Source organism: Ascaphus truei, chromosome 3 (assembly GCF_040206685.1).
Source record: "Ascaphus truei isolate aAscTru1 chromosome 3, aAscTru1.hap1, whole genome shotgun sequence".
Classification (NCBI taxonomy): domain Eukaryota; kingdom Metazoa; phylum Chordata; class Amphibia; order Anura; family Ascaphidae; genus Ascaphus; species Ascaphus truei.
Genome location: NC_134485.1, coordinates 421,321,413 through 421,347,812, shown reverse-complemented (window position 1 = coordinate 421,347,812; position 26,400 = coordinate 421,321,413). Strand labels below are relative to the sequence as shown.

Below are 26,400 nucleotides of genomic sequence, written 5' to 3'. Positions count from 1 at the left end.
ATCACATGGTATTACAACCAATGGTATTGAAGACAGTCCCATTGGTTGCTGTACCATGTGATAGGTTACATTAGTTCAAAAGGATGTGACATCACTTTAAGGGATGACGGCAAACCCTGGTGAGGCGAGATATTCTGTAAGGCCACCTTGGACCGGCGAGGAAGTGCAAAATTCCACTTTTTCATTTCTGGTACCACCTTGAACCCTTTCTTGGCATCCTGTTCGGGCGTGGTCTCTAAGGAAAAGTAACAGTCGGCCTGCGATAATGCGATAATGATGGGCTTGGGAGGACTGTGCAATTTTGTCAGCCAATTTCAGTAAGACTTCCTCTACATCCGAGCCTCCTGATGAGCGGCGACTGCGGAAAGTTGACCGGCAGCTGTGAGCTTACTCTGGACTAGCTTCATTCCTTCTGGGGATTTCTGAGTGGTGAGGGAGGTCAGCCCGGTAAGGTATCTTTGGTGTGGGCCCCGGACTGAAAGTTATCATTGGTATTGGCAGATCTGGGTATATCAACGGACAACCAGTGGGCAGGACGTCCGGAAAATGTAGGGCTTTGGGGCCATCATCTTCACATAATTCATTGCCCGCGGCAAATATGACTATTGTGACAAACAGCTTACTCCGGGGCTCCGCCGCTTGTCCGGGACGGTTAGAACACGGTCTTTTGGGGTAGGTTAAATGAGGAGGCGTCACGTACTGTTCCTTTAAACAGGCTGTGCCTGGTTTATTCAGTCCCAGGCACTGAGACTGCCACAGTGCATACAACAAAACACATCAAAACAAAAGCTGCTCACCTGAGCGATAACTTAACTTAGATTTCCCTAACTCAGGGTGGAAGTGGCTTTTCCACTTTCCAACAACAAAACAAGGTACTTTTGCAGACTTAGCCAAATGAATAGAACAATTGAACCTGTGTGGGGAAGGGCTTCTCCCCACTGTGTTCAGCAGCCTCCCAGGCTCTGGAGAAGAGACAAGAGCAAACAGGAAATCAGTCTTACATACCTGATTTCTAATTAGCATGACAGGTGACAGAAATCCCTCAGTTCCAGCGCTTGCCAAACTGTGGGATGGAGTGCATGTATTATAAGGCTGCACTCCCAGGCCAGACAGGATAGAAACTGTTCAGTATCCTGGAAGCCCTATATATGGAATTTATTACCATCCCCTGGTTTCTGTCACATATCCTCCCCCCCAGCTCAGACCCCGAGGGATGAGCGACCATGGATATTAGGGAGTGCATCCTTGACAACCCGTCAGCATTGCCATGTTTGTGCCCTGACCTGTGTTCCACAGAAAATTTAAAGGGTTGTAGGCTTAGGAACCACCTGGTCACTCTAGCATTCTTTTCCCTGTTTTGACACATCCAGGTAAGGGGTGCATGATCTGTGACCAACCGGAATTTTCTCCCCAACAGGTAGTATTTGAGCGTCTCTACAGCCCACTTTATTGCGAGACACTCTTTCTCTACTATGGAGTCATTTTTCTCCTGGGGATTTAGTTTCCTACTTAAATAAAGGATGGGGTGTTCCTCACCTTGAGACTCCTGGGAGAGTACCGCCCCCAGCCCTACCTCCGATGCGTCGGTTTGGACTACGAACTCTTTGGAGAAGTCAGGTGTGACCAACACTGGTTGGGCACAGAGAGCTTCTTTCAGACTTCTAAAGGCCTGTTCGGTTTCGGGGGACCACTTTACCATAAGCGGTCCTCTTGCTTTTGTGAGGTCGGTTAGTGGGGTTGCCTTAGTCGCAAAATTGGGAATAAACCTTCTATAGTACCCAATTAACCCCAAAAAGGTCCTTACTTGTTTTTTTGTAACTGGCCTTGGCCAACCTTGTATCGCCTCCACTTTGAGTGTTTGGGGTTTGAGTAAACCTCTGCCAATAGAATACCCCAGATACTTGGCCTCCTCCAGACCAATGGTGCATTTAGCGGGGTTAGCAGTTAGTCCAGCAGACCGAACTGCGTCGAGCACAGCTTGGACCTTTGGAAGGTGGGATTGCCAATCTTCACTATGGATTACCACATCATCCAGGTAGGCAGCAGCATACCGAGCATGTGGTTTTAAAATTTTATCCATCATTCTTTGGAATGTGGCGGGAGCTCCATGTAAGCCAAAAGGCAGCACCCTATACTGAAAGAGGCCGTCTGGGGTTGAGAAGGCTGTCTTTTCTTTTGCCCTTTCTGTGAGGGGAACCTGCCAGTACCCTTTTGTTAGGTCTAGGGTTGTGAGATATCGGGCTTTTCCCAGTCTCTCTACAAGTTCATCTACCCTGGGCATAGGGTAAGTATCAAATTTTGACACCGCGTTTAGTTTCCGGTAGTCATTACAAAACCTTGTTGTACCATCTGGCTTTGGGACTAAGACTATAGGGCTGTTCCACCCACTTTGGGATTCCTCAATTACGCCTAGTTTTAGCATTTTTTTAACCTCTAAACTTATAGCCTCTCTTTTGGCCTCTGGGATTCGGTACGGTTTAAGGTTAACTCGGACCCCCGGTTCAGAGACTAGGTCATGTTCAATTACGCTAGTTCTACCTGGCTGTGTAGAGAAGATTTCTTTGTTTCTTCTCACTAAATTCTGAACCTCTTGTTTCTGATGAACGGACAGGGTTTCAGCTATGCTAACCTCTGGGTCAGTTTCGTGACTCTCTGACGGACCTGGGGTTACTAGGGTTGACAAGACTTCTCTATCTTTCCAGGGCTTGAGTAGGTTTATATGGTAAATTTGCTCAGGTTTCCTCCTACCTGGCTGTCTTACCTTATAATTTACTTCTCCCACTCTTTCCAAGACCTCATATGGCCCATGCCATTTAGCAAGGAATTTACTTTCCACGGTGGGAACCAGCACTAGTACCCTATCACCTGGAAAAAAAATTCTGACCCTAGCACCCTTATTATACGTATTCCTCTGTGCTTCTTGAGCTTTCTCCATGTGTTCCTTCACTATGGGTAGGACTGCAGCAATGCGGTCCTGCATCTGGGCAACATGCTCTATTACACTTCTGTAAGAGGTAACCTCATGTTCCCAAGTCTCTTTGGCTATATCCAGTAAGCCCCTTGGGTGTCTGCCATACAATAGTTCAAACGGGGAGAAGCCTGTGGAAGATTGGGGAACTTCCCTAATGGCAAATAACAGGTACGGTAACAAACAATCCCAGTTTTTCCCATCTTTATCGACCGCCCGCCGTAACATGCTCTTTAAGGTTTTATTGAACCTTTCCACTAAACCATCTGTTTGTGGATGATAGACTGAGGTTCTGAGATGCTTGATTTTTAGGAGTTTACATAACTCTTTTGTTACTTGGGACATAAATGGTGTTCCCTGGTCAGATAGAATCTCTTTAGGAATTCCAACCCGGGAAAACAGAACTACTAACTCTTTTGCTATATTTTTGGCAGAGGTGCTACGTAGGGGAACTGCCTCCGGATATCGGGTGGCATAATCTAATATTACCAATATTTGCTGATGTCCCCTAGCAGACTTTATTAGGGGTCCTACTAGATCCATAGCAATCCGGTCAAATGGTACATCTATTATGGGAAGGGGTACCAATGGGCTGCGGTACGCCTTGAACGGGGCGGTGATCTGACATGCTGGGCATGAGGAACAATAATTCGTCATTTCTGCCAGAACCCCAGGCCAATAGAAGCTTCGGAGAACCTTTTCTTTTGTCTTTTCCACCCCTAGGTGTCCCCCCAATGGATGACTATGTGCGAGGTGTAATACTACGTTACGGAATGTCCGTGGTACCAACAATTGTTTAGTTGTAACTGATTTCCTTTTATCAACCCGATATACTAGGTCGTTCTCTACCTCGAAGTAGGGGTAAGCAAGCGACCTATCTGGTTGGCCAGGAGTACTATTCAGGTCCCGTATATTTCCCCTTGCTACCGCTAATGTGGGGTCCTCCCACTGGGCCTTCTTAAAACTCCCAGGACTGACCTCTAGGTCAGCGAGGGTCTTATCCGGTTCTGGGGTGGTAAGTGTCTGATCAACATCCTGATTTGGGGTATTCCCTACCAAAGTAGTGATGGGGAAGGGAATTTTACAGCACTCCTCCTTTCCCCCCCTCTTATTTGGGCCCTCGTCAACCTCCATTTCTGAAAACGGGAAAGGATTTATTTCTTCTAATACTTCGTTATGGTCCGCTATTGAACTCTGGGCGCTATTCTGAGCGGGGGACCACATTTTTAGAAAATGGGGAAAGTCGGTCCCTATTAACACATCATGTGCCAGTTTGGGTACAATACCCACCTTGAAATCTAAAGAACCAAACTCTGTTTCAAAAAAAACATCAACAGTGGAATATTCATGATTATCCCCATGTATACAACAAATTGCCATTCTTTGTGACCTGTTTCCCTGTTTCTTCTTAATGGGCAAGAGGTATTCGGACACTAGTGTGACCATGCTCCCAGAGTCCAGAAGTGCCCGAACCCTCTTACCATTAACCTTTACAAATGCCCACAGATGGTTATTCAAGGGGTCCTCTGGGCTAGGGCGCATACATTGGGACAACAGCGAATAAGGTTCCACACTGTTGCATTGCATGGGCTCATCATTTAGTGGGCAGATTTTTGCTGTGTGGCCCCTCTCATGACAATTTACACATTTAGGTACATAGTCTGTGTCCCACTTAGAGCCTTTTCCCGGCTCCCCATGTTGGCTTTTGCCCTTAGTGTGCGAACCACTGTTGCTGGTGCTGCGTGAAGGTGGTCGCCGCTCTTCAGCTCCCCTTAACCCCGGTACCCTTTTACCGTCTCTGGAAGAGTCCTGGAACCTCGGGTAGTGGGGTTGCTCCACGACTGTGGGTTGCGGGTGCTCTTCTGCTGCATTGTACCTTTCTACGAGGGCCACAAGCTCATCCGCATTGTGGGGGTCACTCCGACTGACCCAACGGCGTAAGGCAGAGGGAAGTTTCCTCAAGAACTGGTCCATGACCAACCGTTCCACGATGTGGCTTGCAGAGTTGATCTCGGGTTGTAGCCACTTCCGGGCGAGGTGGATGAGGTCATACATCTGGCTTCGGGTGGCTTTATCCATCGTGAAGGACCATGCGTGAAACCTTTGGGCGCGAACAGCCGTGGTTACGCCGAGGCGGGCGAGGATCTCGAACTTCAATTTTGCATAGACGTTAGCTTCGGCTGGCTCTAGATCAAAGTAAGCCTTCTGGGGTTCGCCGCTTAGGAAGGGTGCGATTAGACCAGCCCACTCAGCTTCTGGCCATCCCTCTCTCTGTGCCGTGCGTTCAAACGTGAGAAGATAGGCTTCCACATCATCCGAGGGTCCCATCTTCTGAAGGTAGTGGCTTGCCCTGGTCATCTTCGGAACTGGGGCTGCCGCTGCCAGTGGAAGGTTACTGATAGTCCCCCTCAGGATCTCAAGTTCCTGCTGCAAGCCCTGGGCGAACCGTTGTTGCTCCTCTCTCAGCAAGCGGTTTGTCTCTTGCTGGTTTGCATTAGTCTCTTGCTGGGCTATTAACAGCTGTCGCTGGGTTTCACTCGCCTGTTGCTGGGCTTCATTCGCGTCTTTCTGGACAGCGACATTGCGTACCAGCGCACTCACCACGTCTTCCATCTTGTTTGGAGAGAGAGAAAAAAACTTTTTTTTTTTTTTTTTTTCTTTTAAAGTTCTTTAACCCCCAGACCTTTTAGTGTTCTGCCCGCATTCTCCACCATATGTGACAAACAGCTTACTCCGGGGCTCTGCCGCTTGTCCGGGACGGTTAGAACACGGTCTTTTGGGGTAGGTTAAATGAGGAGGCGTCACGTACTGTTCCTTTAAACAGGCTGTGCCTGGTTTATTCAGTCCCAGGCACTGAGACTGCCACAGTGCATACAACAAAACACATCAAAACAAAAGCTGCTCACCTGAGCGATAACTTAACTTAGATTTCCCTAACTCAGGGTGGAAGTGGCTTTTCCACTTTCCAACAACAAAACAAGGTACTTTTGCAGACTTAGCCAAATGAATAGAACAATTGAACCTGTGTGGGGAAGGGCTTCTCCCCACTGTGTTCAGCAGCCTCCCAGGCTCTGGAGAAGAGACAAGAGCAAACAGGAAATCAGTCTTACATACCTGATTTCTAATTAGCATGACAGGTGACAGAAATCCCTCAGTTCCAGCGCTTGCCAAACTGTGGGATGGAGTGCATGTATTATAAGGCTGCACTCCCAGGCCATACAGGATAGAAACTGTTCAGTATCCTGGGAGCCCTATATATGGAATTTATTACCATCCCCTGGTTTCTGTCACACTATATATATATGGTATGTAGGGTCCACTTTCGCCCTAGGGGCTAGGCTCCAGCTAAACTGGGGAACCACCATAGGGAGGGCAGACTTGCTGTGGGGGTGTACCAGCCAGGACGTCCACCACAACAACGTGGCGGGGAGATTCTTGGAACAACACAGCCCACTGGCGGACCTCTTGCTTGGAGGGTACACACATAGTTCCCTAAATTTAGTTCTACTATCTTGGGCACCCCAGGTCTGAATCTCAGCAGCGCCTCCAAATGTAGCCCCCTTTCCCTATGCCTAGGGGAACTATGCTGACAACTATGCGTGCTGCTGTACCTGTTTGCTCACAGAAGGCCTAAGCGTCCGCCTCTGGGAGCTTGGGGTGAGCTCTTTCTCCTTGCATTCAGCGCCTCTACCTCTGAGGGATCCAAGCGTTGGCGAGATAACCCCTCAGAGGAATTGATATACAGTAATAAGTAATACACCACACACTGTATATAACTAAGGATTACTGTACACACATACTAACACAGATAACATATAATTACTGTTCACACTGTATGAACCCAGTGCCTCAACACGTGATGGTTCCCCCAAAGTACTGAAGGTGCTGTGGCACCAATACCCCTGGTGTCCTGTCCCAGCAATTCCCACTCAAATGTGAAGACGCGCTACCCCCTGTGGATGTAAGTGCACATTGGATACCTGCCTGGGTATTCCAGTACTGAGGTGCTGCTTGTCGCAATGGATTGGAGCGGGTCGCACGTAGCGGGGCCTCCAAGACAAATCCCCTCTCTCCTTAAGGTCCTGATCCTCTTCATGAGGTGAGAAACAGCCGGAGGGTCTCACCTGAATGTTCTGGGATACTGCGGCCTGATCCCAGGTCGCGGAGCACCGCGTTGTTGTCTGGGGTCACCGGTGAAGAAATATGAATAAGGGGAAGAGTCCCTATCTGGGGCTTTCCCTGAAACACTCCTCTACTATGGTTCAGGGTCTAACTGGGGCTTAGGGGGAAATATCTAGGCCTAGGCCAGGAAGCACTGCTCCCTGGACACTACCTTCTTCTTTGCCTCCTCCGTCCAGACTGGCGCGCGTGCTCCCTGCACGCGGAGGATATCCTGTTTTTCCCCCTTGCTACAATCCTATTGGCTGGGCAGTCCCATGCGGTACAGTCCCTCCCAATAGGGATTCTGGGACTTCCGCGGCTGCATATGCGGAGCTATCCTAAGATGACCGCCATGCTATTCCCGCAAAGCATTCTGGGGATTGAAGTCTCTATGGGCTTTTGAAGCCCTTTAAAGATGACCACTACTCCAGTCGCAACTGCGCATGCGCAGCATTCTGAAGCGGCCGCCTACACCTATCCCCACTCACGCGGAGCTCCGGCGGGCAACCAAGCAGTTCCACCTTACCGGAGGTAAGGAGGGGGACTCTGCTACACAAATGTAACAAAAAGTCATATCCACCATTACCAAATCTTTGCAGGAAACCCCTGGCAGACTCTCATAAAACCCCATTGATACACTGTCACGGTAGCTTGCGACAGGCTGCAATTTACACCAAAAACTATATATATAAATATATATATATACCTGGGTTTGAACTGGGACGAGACTTAGATATGATAAATAGAATTTATTCCTTGATAAAGGTGAACACAACAGATTATACAATAACAGGCAAAATATAGACACTTACGTAAAAGATGAAAATAATGAAAACAGTCCCATCTGAACTGGCAGTTTCATCCAGCAATCAGCCCAAGACATTGCAAGGCGACCAAAAATGAAGACAAAGGATAGATGGGAAACAGCAGGTTATAAACCCTTTGTCCCTCTATCTGTAACATTAAGACCCTGGGATTGGTTTGCAATTATCTCCAGCCAATCTTTGGTGGGGGAACACATTTTAGGACAGGCCCCCCTGCTAGCTGGCACATCTGCAGTAGAACTCTGGGGTCTCCTTTCTGAGGCCCCACATGTGCAAATGGAATGCCAGGCCAGCTACCCCTCCGGATCTTGGACAAGATAACCTGTGTTGGACAGTGATAAGTGGGACACTTAAACTGCTATGGTATGCGCCTCCCCCATACTCACAGACAGGGAGGGTAATAAAACCTTTTGAACAAAACTTAAGTTCTAGCCATTGGGACTCTAGGGCCATCTGTCATCCTGATAGCTTCAGAGACATTCCTTTGCTTTGTCCATACCTGGGGACACATTAACCCTTGTGCTCCCGGATGGATTCTAGTGTGTGTGATGCAGACACTGATTAACCAGACATTACAAGGGAACAAGGGAACAGGGGAATACACATGTACATGTCATTACAGGGGTTAAATCACAGTTCTGGGTCTTAGCCCAGTTAACCCTTTGACTCCCAGGTGAGGTCAGGGGGGCCAAATGGGGTGCAACCCCTTTAATCCCGGGCCAAATCCCCTCCATCGCCACACCTCCCCTGCTCAATGGAGCCTGGTGCCCCAGTCGCCTCCCCCAGGCCCTGGGGTACCACTGGCGCCGTTGACGCACTCAATAAGTCCTGAGGGATTGGCCTGGCAACATTGTCCTCCGGCATTGTCCAGTACATTGTCCTGGCCACAGTGGATTGTAAAGTCCAGATCTTGGGGAGCAGGGCTCCACCTTGGCTGCCGGGCATTCTCCTTTGCCTCCCTCTGCCCCCCACCCAGTGCCTTGGGAACCAAGTCCGTGGTGAAGGGGCCCCGGTGCAGTCCAGGCTGCACACTGCCCAGAAACTGGCATGTCTCTGCATCTGCAGGAGACCAGCTATCCAGCACAGACCGTCGCTTTCCTGTCAACCAAGTCTGGGAATGGGCTATGTCACTATTCTGTAGGGACCCTACCTGCCCTGGCTCTGTGCCACCCTGTAGCTGCTCCGCCATACTCCTGACTCTCCTCCCTGGCTGCCTATCTACCCACAGCCCTTCCCTTGGGGACCCTGGGGAATCTGTCAGGGGGGTCACTCCTGGCCCGTCAGAGCAAGGGACTTTCTGTCTACCTAGCCAATCCCTAGCTTCTGCCAGCTGCCTAACACCCCACTGACCTCCTATCTTCCCCTGCTCCATGGTGCCTCCCTGTCTAGCCTCCCCTAGGCCCAGCACCTCAGCCTGCTGCTTACCTCCCTGCAGCCCACCTGCACTCCTCTCCTCCCTGGGCAATCCTACCCCCGACCCTGGAACTACCTGAGTGCACCTACCTCCCTGACCTTGTCTCCCCCTTACCAGGGATGAGCTATGGGGCATCTCTCCAGATGCAACCGCCTTAGCGCTTGGCTGGCAGGTATCCCTGGGGTGGCACAAGCCTGCCACTGCCCCGGATACCCCCAGCCCATAGCTAGGCTGAAACAGGGGGTTGCTGATCTGAGAAACCCCCTGAGGCTCTGCCAGGGTAATGGGGGAATCTAGCTGCAGTACCTGCTGCTGTACCTCCCCGGCTACCACTAGCCCTTCTTCTCCCACTGAGATCTGCTGATGGCTACCTACCTGCAGCCTCCCCTCTCTGCGCTTCTCCCTAGCTAATCCTAGCCTGGACCCTAGAGACACCTGAGTGAGGCCCTCTCCCTGACACTGTCTCCCCATTACCGGGGATGAGCCCATTGGCATCTCTCCAGATGCAACCGCCTCAGTTCTTGGCTGGCAGATAATCTGGGGGTGGTCTAACTGTGCCACAACCCCTGGTACCTCCGGCCCATAGCAAGGCTGCAACAGTGGGGCTCTTAACTGAGGGTTCCCTTGCTGCTCCGCCAGGGTAATGGGGAATTCTGACTGCCCTACAAGCTGCCCTTCCTTCCCCTCCCCTGGTACCCCTATCTCCTGCCACCCCCCGGTCACCCCTATAGTGAAACTGGGTACAGTCATAGGGAAAAATAAGTCAGGGTCAGTCTGCGACTTGGTCTGGCTTACCTTGCTGGTCCACACAGAGACCGCCGCCTTCGTTGGTCCCAATTGCAGGGGGACTGGAGCGGCCGCCGCCGGCCCGATCTGGGCTGGGCAGCGCCGGGCCGCTGCCGCAACATCGCCCGGGTTGGGTACAGGTAAAACGGTGCAGGACAAGGGTCCCAGGTCTTTGTGGAGGAACACAGCTCCATGCAAACTTGGTAAAATAACCCCCTCCCGCAACCCCTGTCCCTCCCCCCGAATAAAACTGCCGCCGGCAGGATGCCGGAGTGGCGGCGTCTTCTCTGCCGCCGCCGCTGGTTCTCCGCCGGGATCAGGTGGATGGCCGCTGCTCTCCGCCACTGTTGCTGATGCAGCCCGTCCAGGTTCTCCAGGAGACGTCCCGAGGAAGGTTGTCGCCCCGGCTGGGCGGGAGCCATCAGAGGATGCCGCTAACTGGGTAATCTTTTCCGCAGCTCGTGAGCGTTGGCCCTGAGGGGCTTCTTCGCCTGACCGCGCACGGTCAGGGCACTGGGCATTATTGTGGCCCGTTTGTTGGCAGTGCCGCAGCAGCTGCCGGTGCTTCTCCGCCACCGGTGGACTAACCCCAGCAAGGGGCAACGGAGTCCAGAGCGGAGAGGCTTGAGCGCCGGGCTCTGGGAGGGGATAAGTGGGTCGGATCATCGCCAGCTTCAGCTGCTCGAGCCGCTCAGCCGGGGACATCTCTCCCTGCGCAAACATCAGGGCCAGCAATTCTGGGTAAAATGGACTGGCCGCTGCAACAGCCAATACCTCTCCTGGTGCAAGACCACCCGCTCCCTCCACATGTCTGATGGTTACAGCAGCTGCAGCTGTGGATCTTTGCTCAGCCTGCCGAGTTTCATGCTCACCGATTGCTGTCTCTCTCTCAGCCTTGCTGGCTGCTGCTCCCCGCGCCGACTTGATGCACTCCTCTGGTCTCAGTGCCCGGCTCCAGTCAGACGGATGGCCGGCACTTTGGTTCTGGAGGAAATGCTTCTCACAAGTAGGGGAACAGTGAGGAGGTGCCATATCTTGTGTTATATGTTGTACACTGTGTGTTCAATATCTTTAGTCCCAGGAACTTGCAATTACCATCAAGTTCCCACTGGATCACAGTACCCCGCAGAATACTGTAATCCAGGTCCAGTTCGGTCCCGCCAGCTGCCACCAGTTAATTACAAGCCTGTCACGGTAGCTTGCGACAGGCTGTAATTTACACCAAAAACTATATATATAAATATATATATATACCTGGGTTTGAACTGGGACGAGACTTAGATATGATAAATAGAATTTATTCCTTGATAAAGGTGAACACAACAGATTATACAATAACAGGCAAAATATAGACACTTACGTAAAAGATGAAAATAATGAAAACAGTCCCATCTGAACTGGCAGTTTCATCCAGCAATCAGCCCAAGACATTGCATGGCGACCAAAAATGAAGACAAAGGATAGATGGGAAACAGCAGGTTATAAACCCTTTGTCCCTCTATCTGTAACATTAAGACCCTGGGATTGGTTTGCAATTATCTCCAGCCAATCTTTGGTGGGGGAACACATTTTAGGACAGGCCCCCCTGCTAGCTGGCACATCTGCAGTAGAACTCTGGGGTCTCCTTTCTGAGGCCCCACATGTGCAAATGGAATGCCAGGCCAGCTACCCCTCCGGATCTTGGACAAGATAACCTGTGTTGGACAGTGATAAGTGGGACACTTAAACTGCTATGGTATGCGCCTCCCCCATACTCACAGACAGGGAGGGTAATAAAACCTTTTGAACAAAACTTAAGTTCTAGCCATTGGGACTCTAGGGCCATCTGTCATCCTGATAGCTTCAGAGACATTCCTTTGCTTTGTCCATACCTGGGGACACATTAACCCTTGTGCTCCCGGATGGATTCTAGTGTGTGTGTGATGCAGACACTGATTAACCAGACATTACAAGGGAACAAGGGAACAGGGGAATACACATGTACATGTCATTACAGGGGTTAAATCACAGTTCTGGGTCTTAGCCCAGTTAACCCTTTGACTCCCAGGTGAGGTCAGGGGGGCCAAATGGGGTGCAACCCCTTTAATCCCGGGCCAAATCCCCTCCATCGCCACATACACTAGCATGTTTCATTCAGACACTCACACTGCACTGAGCACCCAGTAAGTTCTGTAAACTTACGTACTCCTCCGTATTCCATACACACAGCTCCAAATGATTGTGACCAAATCTAATATGCTTTGCCAAGTTCTATTGCTTCCAACATTGTTTGGACACCAGATATTTATTTATTTATAAAATATTTTACCAGGAAGTAATACATTGAGAGTTACCTCTCGTTTTCAAGTATGTCCTGGGCTCAGAGTAAAACAAATAGTACATGGTTACACGTACAGTTACATAAATGAACAGGGTATACATTATATACAAGACATTGCATGCACAGTTAAAGAAAATATATATTATGAGAGTATGAACCAGTTACAGACCAGGTTCAAATGTGAGACAGCCTTAGATTTGAAAGAACTTAAACTGGTGGTGGATGTGAGAGTCTCTGGTAGGTTGTTCCAGTTTTGGGGTGCACGGAAGGAGAAGGAGGAACGTCCGGATACTTTGTTGAGCCCTGGGACCATGAAAAGTCTTTTGGAGTCTGATCTCAGGTGATAAGTGCTGCAGGTGGTAGGGGTGAGGAGCTTGTTCAGGTAGCTGGGTAGCTTGCCCATGAAGAATTTAAAGGCAAGACAGGAAAGGTGAACTTTGCGCCTAGACTCTAGTGTTGACCAATCTAGTTCTTTGAGCATTTCGCAGTGATGTGTGTTGTAGTTGCATTGGAGAACAAAACGACAAATTGAATTGTAGAGGGTGTCAAGTTTGCTAAGGTGGGTTTAAGGAGCCGAGCCATATACTATGTCTCCATAGTCAATAATTGGCATTAGCATCTGCTGTGTGATACGCTTTCTGACCAGGAGACTTAGGGAGGATTTGTTCCTGTAAAGTACCCCTAGTTTGGCATAGGTCTTGGTTGTCAGGGTATCAATGTGCATCCCGAATGTTAAGTGGGAGTCAAACCATAAGCCCAGGTATTTAAAACTAGTGACAGGTGTTAGGGTGGTGTTAGCGTTGGTTCTAATCAGGAGCTCAGTCACTGGAAGCTTTACAAATTTAGTCTTGGTCCCAAATACCATTGTTACAGTCTTGTCAGTGTTTAAAAACAGTTTGTTTTGGGAAATCCAGTTTTCGAGTCTCAAAAAGTCAGACTGAAGTATGTGTTGAAGGTCAGAGAGGCTATGACTGTGTGCATATAGGATTGTGTCATCTGCATACATGTGTATTGAGGCTTCCTTACAAGCTGTAGGAAGATCATTAATGAACACTGAGAAGAGTAGGGGCCCCAGAACAGAGCCTTGCGGGACACCACAGGTGATATGCAGGGGGTTGGAGTTAGAGCCTGAGATGGACACATGTTGGGATCTTCTTGATAGGTAGGACTGAAACCAGTTTAAAGCATGTTTCCCTATTCCAGAGCTCTGGAGTTTGTTAAGCAGGATAGCATGATCGACTGTGTCAAAAGCCTTTGCAAAATCTGGGAATACTGCACCAGTGAGTTGTCCCCGTTCCATTCCACACTGGATTTCATTGCAAACTTTTAGCTGGATAGTTACGGTGGAGTGTTTGGGGCGAAATCCAGATTGGAATTGGCTAGGGAAATTTGTCTTGGTGTAGAAATCGCTTAATTGGGAGTGGACACAGTTTTCCATGACTTTGGATAGAATTGGGAGAAGTGAGATTGGCCTGTAGTTTGAGACAGTGTTTTTGTCCCCACTTTTGAAGATTGGGACAACTCTGGCAGTTTTCCAGGTCTTAGGGATATGGCCTGCAGACAGGATAGAGTTGACAATGGACGCAATTGGTTTGGCAATGGCTGGGGCACCAAGTCGTAGGAACCTAGATTGTAGTAAGTCGGGTCCACATTGGCTGCTTAGTTTTAGTTTGAGGAGCGCTTGTATAATCTCCTCTTCAGATACTGGGCCAAATTGAAAATTGTGGCAGTGTTGGGAGGGGGTGGGACTGTAGGGATACTCCCAGGATGAGATTCATGTTTGGGGTTTGTGCTGCGTTTCGCTAATAAGTTAGTGGCACACCCGACAAAGTAATCATTGAATGCATTTGCGATGTCAGTGGGGTTTGTCAGAGTAATATCCCCCTTAGTGATATTACTTGGTTGTTGATGGTTAGGAGGCTGGAATATATGGTTGATAACCTTCCAGAAGTTAGCTGGGTTTGATGTATTCTGGTGGAGATTGTCAGAGTAATATTGTGCTTTTGCATGCCTTGTTTGCCTTGTGCACATGTTCCACAGGCATCTGTAGTGATTGAGATCCTTGGAAGTGCCAGTTACTTTGTAGCTTTTCCACAAGGCATCCCTGAATTGGTAGAGTGCTATAAGGTCAGGTGTAACCCATGGAAGGTGGGCCCCCCGTACCCTTATTTTGCGTAGTGGAGATGGGTATCGCAGAGTTTTAAGAACTCGGATTGAAAATAGTCGAGCGCAGAATCAGGGTCGGGAATTAAATCGATTCTGTGCCATGGGCAGTTGGTAAGGTCAGGAAACTGTTGTGGGTTAAAGTTTTTAAATGTTCTAGTGAGGAGAACTTTAGTGCTTGATTGGGGCGGTTTAATTTTCCTTACAAAGTACACTATTGCATGGTCACTGAAAATGTCAGGAAGGATGCCAGAGGATTGGATTCTGCTGGGGTTTGAGGAGAGAATCCAGTCTAGCAAGGAATGGTTATGCGATTTCAGGTTTATCGTGTGGGTTGGGAAATGAGTTGCGATAGGTTAAGTAACTTGAGTTGTATCTGGATTATGTGGTTTTTAGGGTCAAGCCAATTGAAGTTGAAATCCCCAAGAACTAGCAGCTCACTCTTCTCATTCAGAGAGGAAATGGAGCCAAGAAATTGGGTGATATCAGTCAGGGATTGTAGAGGGGCTTTAGGGGGGCGGAAGATGCCAGCAAGCAAGATGGGCTTAGAAAAGGGGAGGCAGATTTTTCCAACACGAATTTCAAAAGAGGGTGGGGCTTGGTGGGCAATGTAACAGTGTAAATTGTAATGTGTCTGCAATATAAAATAACACCCCTCCTCCTCTCTCTGACCTATCTCTCCTAAAATTGGAGTATCCCTGAATGGCGATATTTGCATCAGGGGTTTTAGGGGATAGCCATGTTTCTGTAAGAACGATGGCTTTGGGTTTATGCATAAGGCACCATGCCCTTAGTTCGTCCAGTTTGAGCAGCAGGCTCCGGATGTTTATATGGGCGACAGATAGCCCTTTTTGGAATTTAAAGGTGGAATGGTTTAAAGCTTTAAATATTCAGTAGAGCTTTTATTAATGCATAGAGATTATTAATCATCAAGCAGTATTTCAAGTGCGACAGTGAGAAGAAGACCGTTTGGATGGGACTCGAGGCTTGCTAAAGCTTAGCACCCTTTAGTGAACCAGGGCCTACGAAACGCAGGAAACCAGCAGCAGTAGGGTGGACAGATGTCCCGGTTTAGCTGGGACAGTCCCGTTTTTTAGGGCTCTGACCCAACTTTTTCGGGTGATGTCCCGGTTTTTTTGGTCCCCCTGGTGAGCACCAAATACACATGCGCGAAGAGCGCTTACTGACTAAGCATGTGCGCGATCTGCACTTGCCGGCCTCTCTTGTGCATGTGCGATCGGTATTTGCTGGCTGCTCGTGCACATGTGCAATTGGTACGTGCCGGCTGCTTGTGCGCTTGCGCGTCCGGCAAGCTCCTATCACACATGTGCATGAGCGACCGACACGATCGCGTGTGTGCACAAGCAGCCGGCAAGTGCCGATGACGCATTCGCGATCGGCAAGAACTCTTCGCACTTGCCGACTGCGCATGCGTGACATTTGTCCCAGTTTCTGCCAAGACAAATATGGTCAACCTAAGGAGTAGCACAATTACCATGACGCTCAATTTAAGTTGTATGGTCACCTTGAAACACCGTCATTGCTAGAGATGGGGGAATTCTTTTGGACGGATTTTGATCCGCCTCTGATCAGACGGTTCCTTTGATGCTCGGATTTCCGTGAATCAGTTGCAAAACGGGAGATTTGTCTTTCCGGATTTGTTTTGGGGTTTTTTTTGCCAGTGACAATCCAATACGCGAATTCCGCAATCCGTTGGCGGATTTGAATCATCTTAAAACGTATGGTGGAATCCGCGAATTGGATTTTTAAACATCCAATGGTGGTTTTTGATTAATGACGGAAAATTTGGATTGACGGAAAGCTTGAGAAATTCAGGGAAAAGGAGTTTGACATCTTCACCTATCTCTAGCTGCCTTGAGCCCTAGGTGAAGGGCACCATCATGACCAGGCTCCCCTCTTACCTTATAGTGGTCCTTCCTGACCTCTTTCCCCCCACACCTTTGTGCGATTGGGTGACGCGGTCAAGGTGAGGGAGGGGCGAGGGTATCTATTTAGGTCGGCTGGCAGGGCTCATGGTTTGTCCTCACCCTGCCAGGTTATGTTACAGTTGAAGTTTTATTTACATAAAATAAAGGAAGATATACTGTATGAGAGTAAAGACTGGAGTTCCTTAACGGAGGGGGAGATAAGTCTTTGTTTTTTTGTTACCCTTATGGGGTCAAAGTGTTGAGTTTCTTGCCTCTGTCACGGAGGCAGTTGGGTGGGTGAGTGTGCTTATTCTTGCCCGAAGGGGCTCTGTACTCGGTTACGCCCCGTGGGGCTGGGAGTGGCGAGTGGGTGGGGCTCATTTAAACATGCGTTCCTGGAGCCCACTCACGTCAATGGCCGGGTTATGTGGGCCCCGGCTTGGGTGTCATGGGTTATCGGTTCAAGGACCTTTAAACCAATGAGCGAGCGCACTGACAGGGTTAGCGCTTACCAATTATTTCATGGTTAAATAAACCACGGCCTTGTACCTTGTGTTGTTGCATTTGGTGTGTTACTTATGTGGGGTTCTGGGTTTCTTGGGGAGAGGGGAGCTCCCTTGCAGTTTCCCGGGTCAGGAACCTACATTGCAATGGATTATAGGCCCTTCTAGCAGGGAAGGGGTTAACTAAATGAACAGGAATATCATAAGATTTGTTACACTGTGTTACGTGTGCTCATGATCCTTTAAAAGGGCAAATCTGACCACATCTTTCTCATTACATCCAGCACAGTCTTCTCCTTGTATAGACCTCCTGTCTCATGACTAATGCCGTGCCTTCTTCATAGTCCAAATTAGATTTCCCCCTCCCCCCCACCCCCCGCCACAATTAACCCCCATAAAAGAGAAACGATGTGTTCCTTCTTGGTAGCTTCATGTGACAAATGTGCTGGTTGTAGATCTCCATCCCACAATATAATTACATTTCCTTTTAGCAAATGTGATTTAAAAGTGGAACAGCCCTAGTTGGGTCTATTGAAACTCTGTTCAACAACAAAACAACAAGGACCAATCCAGCCCCCATCCTGCACTGTGACAGATTCTCTATTTATTTGGCAACCAAATGTACAGCACCGGAGGACTATAAATGATTTGGAGGTAGGACACAGTGGATTTAGAACAGCAACACTACGCGTAGACCTGACACAAGACCATGGGCCGATCTGCATTATTTCTCATAGTCCTGCTGGCTGTAACCATGGATTACAGTAAGTAGACACCGGGTTATATGCACATAAACATGGTTATATTTGTTTACTTTTTATGAATACATTTAAATCTGGTACACTGCATACAGCGCTTGTTGAAAGTCCTGTGCCAATGTTTCAGCCACAGCTTGACATGTTGGCTTGCGACTTGACCTGGAGGATGTCGATGTCGTGTCAATATTTGGTCACGTCCTGACCTCCACCATGAAGGTAAAAACCGAACTGAAACAATGGTCCTGCACGTCACTCATATTATTTATTGTTGAAATGCAAAGTTCTAGCAGGTGCACCGATCTGAGACAACTGTAGACTCTATGCAGTTTGTGATCCCTTTTAATAGTCCAACAATACAGATCTTCGTGGACGTACTATTGTTTGTAGAGCTTTGCAAACCTCACCTGTATATCCTTGCATATGAAGAAGGGACCTGTGAGATTTCGAAAGCTCTGTACATATTACATTAATGAAGAACTATGCTTGGTCCATTTAAAAGTATAATAACACCTACAATGGATGCAAGTTATTATTATTCATCTCAAATGCTGTGTCTTTTTCTTTCTTTGCAATATTAAATATTAACACTGCTATTCTCTGTGCCACTCACAGTATCAATATATTCACTTTATTTTTCTGCCATGCTTTTCTTATTTTCCGCCAGATGTTAACCCATTCAGGTCAAGAGGCTTTCTTGTTCCTCTTGTCCCTACAGTATTGGACAGCATAAACTATGTGTGTGTTTCCTGATTGCCCTAGTGAATGCAATACAAAACCGGTGCTCCTGGCATGCTCAAATCAGAGGGAAAATGTATGCAAGTGATTTTAATCCTATTATAGAACTTTATCAGGTCCACAGTAGTATTGCTGCAGTAGTATAGCTTGGGGCAACCAGATTTTCCATTGTTATTTATGAGGCACTGAACACTACAAAAACATTCAAACAAATCAAATGACATACAGGTGCGCCGCCGAGTATTCTAAAACTTGCCTTAAACTTGCCTTGGAAAATCTGGGGCTATCACCAACAAGACCCAGGTACAAGCTGGGTACATGCTGCAAACATTTCAGTGACATTTCTGCAGAGACTAATGGCCCATCGGATTAACACAGCAGGGGTCCCTGGCAGTCCCATTCAGATTTGTTTTAGAATACTCGTCGGCACTACAGTATACAGTATGTAGTGTATGTGTGTGCAATATTAATATTTATATTTGAGGTTTAACCATTTGAGTGCCCCAAGACATACAGTAGGGCCCCCTAGAGTGCCGGCCCTTATGATGTACAGGGTCCATCATGCTAGAAAAGCTCAGTTTTGGGGGTAGAATGCGATCGGAATGGAAGTGATCTGTTCTTGTGCTGGGAACCGCCCGTGACCACGTCCTTGAGGTGTCAACTGGGATACAGCCACAGATAGGATGCCCCAAGTAACTTCTACTCCAAATCTTCAAATAACCAGTCATCAAATTGCTTATTGATGCCAGTGGCAAACTGCAAAAAGGTACTTATACATTGGCGCAGAGGATGCAACCGTAAAGCTAACCTTTTTAGGGGCTTATTCAATAAGAAATAGATAGAAAGCTAAAAGTGACACTCCCATTGTGCTCATTTTCATGTCGCTGTTCAGAATGGATATCTGCTGTTTAATCGCTGCATGACATGTGACGCTCTGTGAAGCTGGTTTGGGGACCAGTAGGAGACATGCAGGGGCACTAATGGGCTCTGTACCTTTGCAAACTTTTACATTCCAAATGTTGTTGGCATTTTCTACCACTAGATGGCGGCATTACCCCGTCAAAATACACAGGCGCAACAGAAGCCATTCCAATAGACATTAAGCGCTGACAGAGAAGAGCTATTTTGTGGGGTAAAAAATAAACATTAGACATGATAATGTAGCATATTGATCCTGGAGACATGTAGATTCGTTGTACGTTGTGATACCTTCTATAGGACTAACACCAGAGGTTTTGATAGATTAAATTAAAGTGCAGCGGTGCTCAACTCCAGCATTCAAGCCCCTTCCCCAGGACAGGTTTTCCTGATATCCCTGCCTCAGCACAGGTGGCCCAATCAGTCCCTGCTTCAGCACAGGTGGCTATCAAATTAATCTATCAAGAACTCTCATGTTAGCCCTTTAAAAATGTATCACAACCCTCAATTAAATTACATTTCTCCAGGACCAATATCGCTAGTAGAATAATGAACTATATATATGATTATGAAATTGTATGTATGTCTTTATTTATATAGCATCATTAATGTACATAGCGCTTCACAGCAGTAATACCCGTGACGATCATATAAATAACAAATAATACAAATAACACATAATGGGAAGAAGTGCTTTAGACTTAAAAGTAACATTTAGGAAGAGGAGTCCCTGCTCCGAAGAGCTTACAATCTAATTGGTAGGCAGGAATAACGTACAGAGACAGTGGGAGGGTGTTCTGGTAAGTGTGTCTGCAGGGGGCCAAGGTTTATGTATGAGGTGTTAATTATCCGCCATGGAGCTACTCATATGCTTCGTTAACGAGGTGTGTCTTAAGGTGGGTCTTAAAGGTGGATAGAGAGGGTGCTAGTCGGGTATTGAGTGGAAGGGTATTCCAGAGGTGTAGGGCAGTCAGTGTGAAAGGTTTAAGGCGGGAGAGGGCTTTAGATACAAAAGGGGTAGAGAGAAGATATCCTTGAGTTCGGATTGTGCATAGCGAGAAATTAGGGCTGAGATGTAAGGAGGAGCAGAGAGTGTTAAGCTTTAAAAGTGAGGAGGAGAATTGAGTGTGTGATGCGAAATATGATAGGAAGCCAGGAGAGGGATTTCAGCAGGGGAGATGCTGAGACAGATTTAGGAAAGAGTAGAGTGATTCTGGCAGCAGCGTTTAGGATAGATTGTAAGGGAGACAGGTGAGAGGCAGGAAGGCCATACAGCAGGAGGTTACAGTAATCGAGACGGGAGAGAATGAGGGCCTGAGTCAGAGTTTTTGCAGTCGAGCAACAGAAGAAAGGAAATTATTACAATGGGTCTACAACACAGTACTAACTCACAGTGGATATATTCTTTTTCAGCCACATTTCTTTATTTAAAGCTGGATGCACGATTGCTGTTTAGATATTAATTAGTTAGGGTCCAGGCACCTTTATCCCTTACAAAAAATATCACGACTGACACACACACACACACACATGGAAGGAAAGAACCGTGCAAAAAGGAAATACTACCCAAGGTACCAAAAAATAAAAATACCACTTGTGGTGCTTTTGTATCCCAGACAGGTTTGCAACCAAGGAATCAATACATTTGTGTAGTAGGATCTTGTGTAATAATTACATTGCAACAAAGTGGTTGTTCAGAGAACCCCAATAAGAGTTTGTTTAAGGGATAACCAATCAGCATCTCGATATCCAATCAGCATCTCATTCATATGTAAACTGAGAGCGCACACGTCTGTTTGCTAATTGTTATGAGTTATAACAGAGCCGCCGACAGGAGTTGTGGGGGAGAGCCGGCTGTGGGGGGGCTCGGACGGTTCTCCAAGTTGGGCCCAACTTCTGTATCCAGTTGCTGGGCCTCTGGTTGCCACCGCCGAGCCCCACCTCTCTCCAGATGCTGCCTCTGTCTTCCCACGCTGGGCCTCTCTCCCCCGCCGGAAGTGGAGGGCACACGGAAGTTGGAAACCAGTTTCTGGCACTCACAGGCAGGAGAGAGAGGGGGGCCCGGCGTTGGAGAGAGGCCCGGGACAGCGGGGGCACCTGAGACCACCCCCAAGGTAAGTGTGTAGTGTTTGTATCTGGGGGGGGGGTAGTGGTGTCTTTATTTTGGGGGCTATTGGTGTTTGTATTTGGGGGTAGTGGTTTCTGTATTGGGAGGTAGTGTTTCTATTTGGGGGGGTAGTGGTGTCTGTATTGGGAGGTAGTGTTTCTATTAGGGGGGTACTGGTGTCTGTATTGGGAGGTAGTGTTTCTATTAGGGGGGTACTGGTGTCTGTATTGGGAGGTAGTGTTTCTATTTGGGGGGTAGTGGTGTCTGTATTGGGAGGTAGTGTTTCTATTTGGGGGGTAGTGGTGAATTAATTTTGGGGGTAGTGGTGTTTGTATTAGAGGAGGATAGTGTTTTGAATTCAGGGACATTGTGTGTGTATTGTGGGGGGATAATTATTATGGGGGGGTTTGTGTGGGCACGCACTGTGGGGGGGGGGGGAGCGGGGGGATTGTATGGGTATTGGGGAGGAATTGTGTGTGTGTGTGTGTGTGTGTGTGTGTGTGTGTGTGTGTGTGTGTGTGTGTGTGTGTGTGTGTGTGTGTGTGTGTGTGTGTGTGTGTGTGTGTGTGTGTGTGTGTGGCCAAGGGGAAGGGGGAATGTGTGGCAATAGGGGGGATGGAGGGAGCAGGATTGAGTGAGAGGTGGGTAATTGAGTGATAGCGGAGGGGGAGAGTGAGAGGAAAGAGTGAGTGAGGCAGATAGAGGAGTAAGGGGGGGAGAGACAGAGAGAAATAAAGGTGTGAAACGGGGTAGGGAACGCAAGGCCGCTGACATGGAGGGGAGGGGGGACCCCGGTCGAAACTATAGTCCTTGGCCCCGGGAAATCTGTCGGCGCCCTGAGTAACATAGCAAGCAAACAAAAACCCCACGGGGGCCATGTATCTCGGCAAATGTTGACACCAATAGCGTAATTCTTATCTTGCGTCTCTGCGTCAATGTATTAAGGTCTTTGCTCCAAGTTTTGTGCCGGGGGCATCAGCTCCAGAGTTTGGGGGGGCAAAGTGAAAATGTAGCAATTGTATTTGTCTTTTCTTTATGTTGATACATCACCACTAAGGACCACAACATACCACTGTTTGTCAGCATTTTATTGTTTGTAAGTTAGTTATTTCTCACATAATACAGTATCACACGATGTTGTTTCTGTTCACCTCTCCCCAAACGTCCTGATGTCCACCTGATTGCCATCTGGAGTCATTCATCATTCCGGACACGCTGGTCAGGATATTTCCACATGGTTTGACTCTATATCCGCTTAGTTTCTAACTGCTCTGGACATTACGTGTTGTTTTGTTTTTTTGGAGGCGCTGGATAGTCACTTGTTTCCTATTTCAATGCTTTCTGACTTAGATCAATCAGTGAACCTGCTTGCGCGGCTTCCCATTCCCATTGTGTTTATTCAACGTTATTTATTGTGAATTCGTATATATATCGCGTTATTATTAATAGTTCGCTTCACAGTTGACCTAGCATTAGCGCTCTGCACCATTTCTGTTCACAATAGGAGTTGAATATCACACCTATTATTCGCTGTCCTTTCCTAATCCCTGTTGGGAGAATAGATACTTACCATTATTTTCTGATTACAGGTAATGGGGCGAGTTTTGGCATCTGGGGATGTGCCGATTACCAGGGATACTGCCGACTCGCCTGCTTTGCTCATGAAAGTTCGCTGGGATCTAAGGGTTGTGCAGAAGGAAACGTGTAAGTTATTGACAGTAACAATTGGGATGTAGAGCGGGATCTTTTCCTCCAACAATAACACAACACATCCTGCTCGGTTATAACACAGAATTTGCATAAGGTTCATTGACAGTGTTTGTCAGCTGAAGGGCAGCCAAAGGGTGTGAGCTATTTGCTGCCATTTGCTGATGTTTGGTGATGTTAAAGCTTCTTTATTTCAATCTGAAACTCTCCAACCCTTTTATCCCCTGTACCCAATTTTCCAACTCTGTCTGTCCATGAAATGTCTGTGAATTGACTGTATAACCTCTGTTCTTTTAATGTAACCATGTATTGTTATAACTCTGTGCACAGGACATACTTGAAAACGAGAGGTAACTCTCAATGTGTTACTTCCTGGTAAAATATTTTTATAAATAAAGTGTCACGGCAGAATATCATATTATATCTCACTATAGGGCCTATTCTATTAGCCCAAGAACCAGGCTATTGAAGTTTACCCCTTCATTGCCATAGCGGCAAGTCACTAAGGTAATGAAGCTGTTTTAATATGAATTTTAATACTAGTGTAGATGAGCAGGGGGTCTCGGGAGCAGAACCGTGTTGATTTGAGGAACGGGAACCTGCTGCTTCCCGAGATACAGGTCCCGTTATGGGGTGCCGGTATATAGTGCGCGGTACGCAGTACAAAGGATTGTTACAGGCACAGTCAGATGAGTTTACACGCTATGGTTTTGGTGCCTGAGGCACAGGGAGATAAAGTGACTTGCCCAAGGTCACAAGGAGCTGACACCAGGAATTGAACCAGCATCCTGTTTCAAATTCAGTGTCGTTGTATATAGAGTGTGTCTTTACTCACTGAGCCGCTCCTTCTCCCTATGAATTCAGTGCACCGTTCTCCCTACTTCCTTAGTCTTTTGAACCAGCTCTCTGCACAAAACAAGATGACCAAGGTTTGGGGGTAATGCACCTCCATGAAAACATATTTTTAAAAGAATAAGGATTCCACATAGTGGGATAAATTAATTGGGTTCCTGCTTTCCGTTCTCCACTTCCTCTGTCCCCGCTCCCTCTGTCCCTCTGTGTTTGTCACTCCTTCTCCTTGTGCAGTATGTATGTCCCTTCCTTTCTCATTGAGCACCCCTTGTAAGTCTCCTCTGCCCCTAAGACAAGAGGGGGCCAACTCCAGTCCTCAACATGTCAGGTTTTAAGGATATCTCTGCTTCAGCACAGGTGGCTCAGTCCATGACCCGTGCTGAAGCAGGGATAGCCTTAAAACCTGACTTGGTGGTGGCTCTAGAAGACTGGAGTTGATCACCCCTGTCCTATGATAACCAGCTCTCCACATTGGGAAACTACACAAGAAACCAATGTGTTGGTCGGAGCTATGAACTGATGAAGGTCTGTGCCATGGAACATCCCCACTTTTGTTTTTCTTCTCTCACTTACGGAGCTAAATAAATGTTTCCGCCTCTCATCTTTACTTGGTATGTATGGTTGAAAGCAGAACAGTGTTTATACACATGCAATGTATCACATGGGCCAGAACTTCCAGCAGAAGAAAACAAAGAAGCGAAGATAAATCTGAATAAGCTCTGAATTATATTGTGAAATATCCTTTTATCTTCCAACAGATGCTGTGTTCCAAACACTTACGGAAGAATGTGGTGAAGGGGAAAGAAGAGCAAGAGCATTAACAGGAAACCTTAACTGAATAATCTACATCGGAACATAAATAAAGAAGGCATTTCTGTAACATAAGATGAATCGTGAGCATGACTGATGTAGCAAATAGTTTTCTGCTCCACATATTACCCCCATTGGATTTGGAATAGTTGCATAGCAAATAAAAATGTCACCTGTGAGCACATTCACATGTCTTAGACAGGTCTGCAACCATTATCTCTTAGGCTGCGGCCAGGGTGACGTTTGTCCAGCGTGAGCGCATGTGCCCGTGAGCGCACAGCGCTCAGCTGCTTGCAGAGGCAAGTAAATGTGTTTCTGCCGCTCACTGGCACGTCATGTGAGCGGTTCGCCAGCTCCGCGACGTCATGGCCATGCCCCGACACGCTCCCCGAGCGGGCAACTCGCTAGCCACAAATCCCTCAAAGAAAATGAGCGCCAGCGCACTCTAACTGTCCCTGGCTGCAGCCTACGGATACATTACTTCCACTGCAGCTAGGGATTCTGGGAAATGACATGCAAATGAGTATAGTTGCATAGAAACTTTGGGGGTTATTTACTAAAGTCTCTTGGCTTCCAAACAGCTGCAAAAAAAATGCGCTAGATTTATCTAAAGAAAAACGGAAATTGCTTGCAATGGGACTTCAACGCCTTGGTGCTGCTTTTGTCCCCGTTTGGCATCTGGAAGTCTTCAGTAAATAGACATGTTGGTGTTCTCGTTGCTGATGCTTATTACGCTCTGCTCTTTTCTATGAACTGACAAATATTTTAATACCACCCTCTAATTATTTACAACAATGTATGGCAGGCAGGTGCAGAAATGGTTAGAGGTGGGGCAATTAGATGGGGCTATTACTTTACATGTTGGGAGCACAACGCCCACCAGCAGGAGCACAAGTCCTTAACTGCCCTCCCGCGTCTCCTGTTGGGAAAGCTTTGTCATCTGCCACTATCCCTGTTTTTTTTTTTTTACCGAAACAAAAATCCCATAATCCCTCATCGGTTCGCTATTGCAAACGCAGGTTACGACTGACGTATGCAATCTCAACTGATCCTTCCCTTGAACGATCCATCATTCTGGGTGCAAACATACTGTATTCTATTTTGGTTATCCACATTCACCTCCATTATTTACATAAATATTTTATTGTATACCATTTAATTTAAAAAAAATTCATTTTATTTTACTATTGTTTTTACTGTAACACAACAGATTAAAAACCAAAAATACCGGTGCAACATGAGAGGGACGGGATCGAAGAGATGGGTCATCTCCACACTGGCCATTTTATACCTCTATCCAGAGGTTCCTCCGGTTGAGCTGCCCTCCTTAATCCACCCTTAACCCTCTCACTACCACACACCTCGGGTCGAGGCCGACCCCCATGTCATGTTCCTCTCAACTGCCCCTGGGGGTATTCTTTCAAAAGCAACATTCAGAGTAGACAC

At 47.5% G+C, this 26,400-nt stretch overlaps 1 long non-coding RNA gene across 1 annotated transcript; it reads left to right on the top strand.

Moving 5' to 3' along the window:
• Positions 1–17,639: 17,639 nt before the first annotated feature.
• Positions 17,640–25,169, top strand: LOC142491200 (uncharacterized). Its single transcript, XR_012800340.1, has 3 exons — positions 17,640–17,831; positions 23,175–23,289; positions 24,903–25,169. It is a non-coding gene; the product is annotated as an uncharacterized LOC142491200 (long non-coding RNA).
• Positions 25,170–26,400: the final 1,231 nt, after the last annotated feature.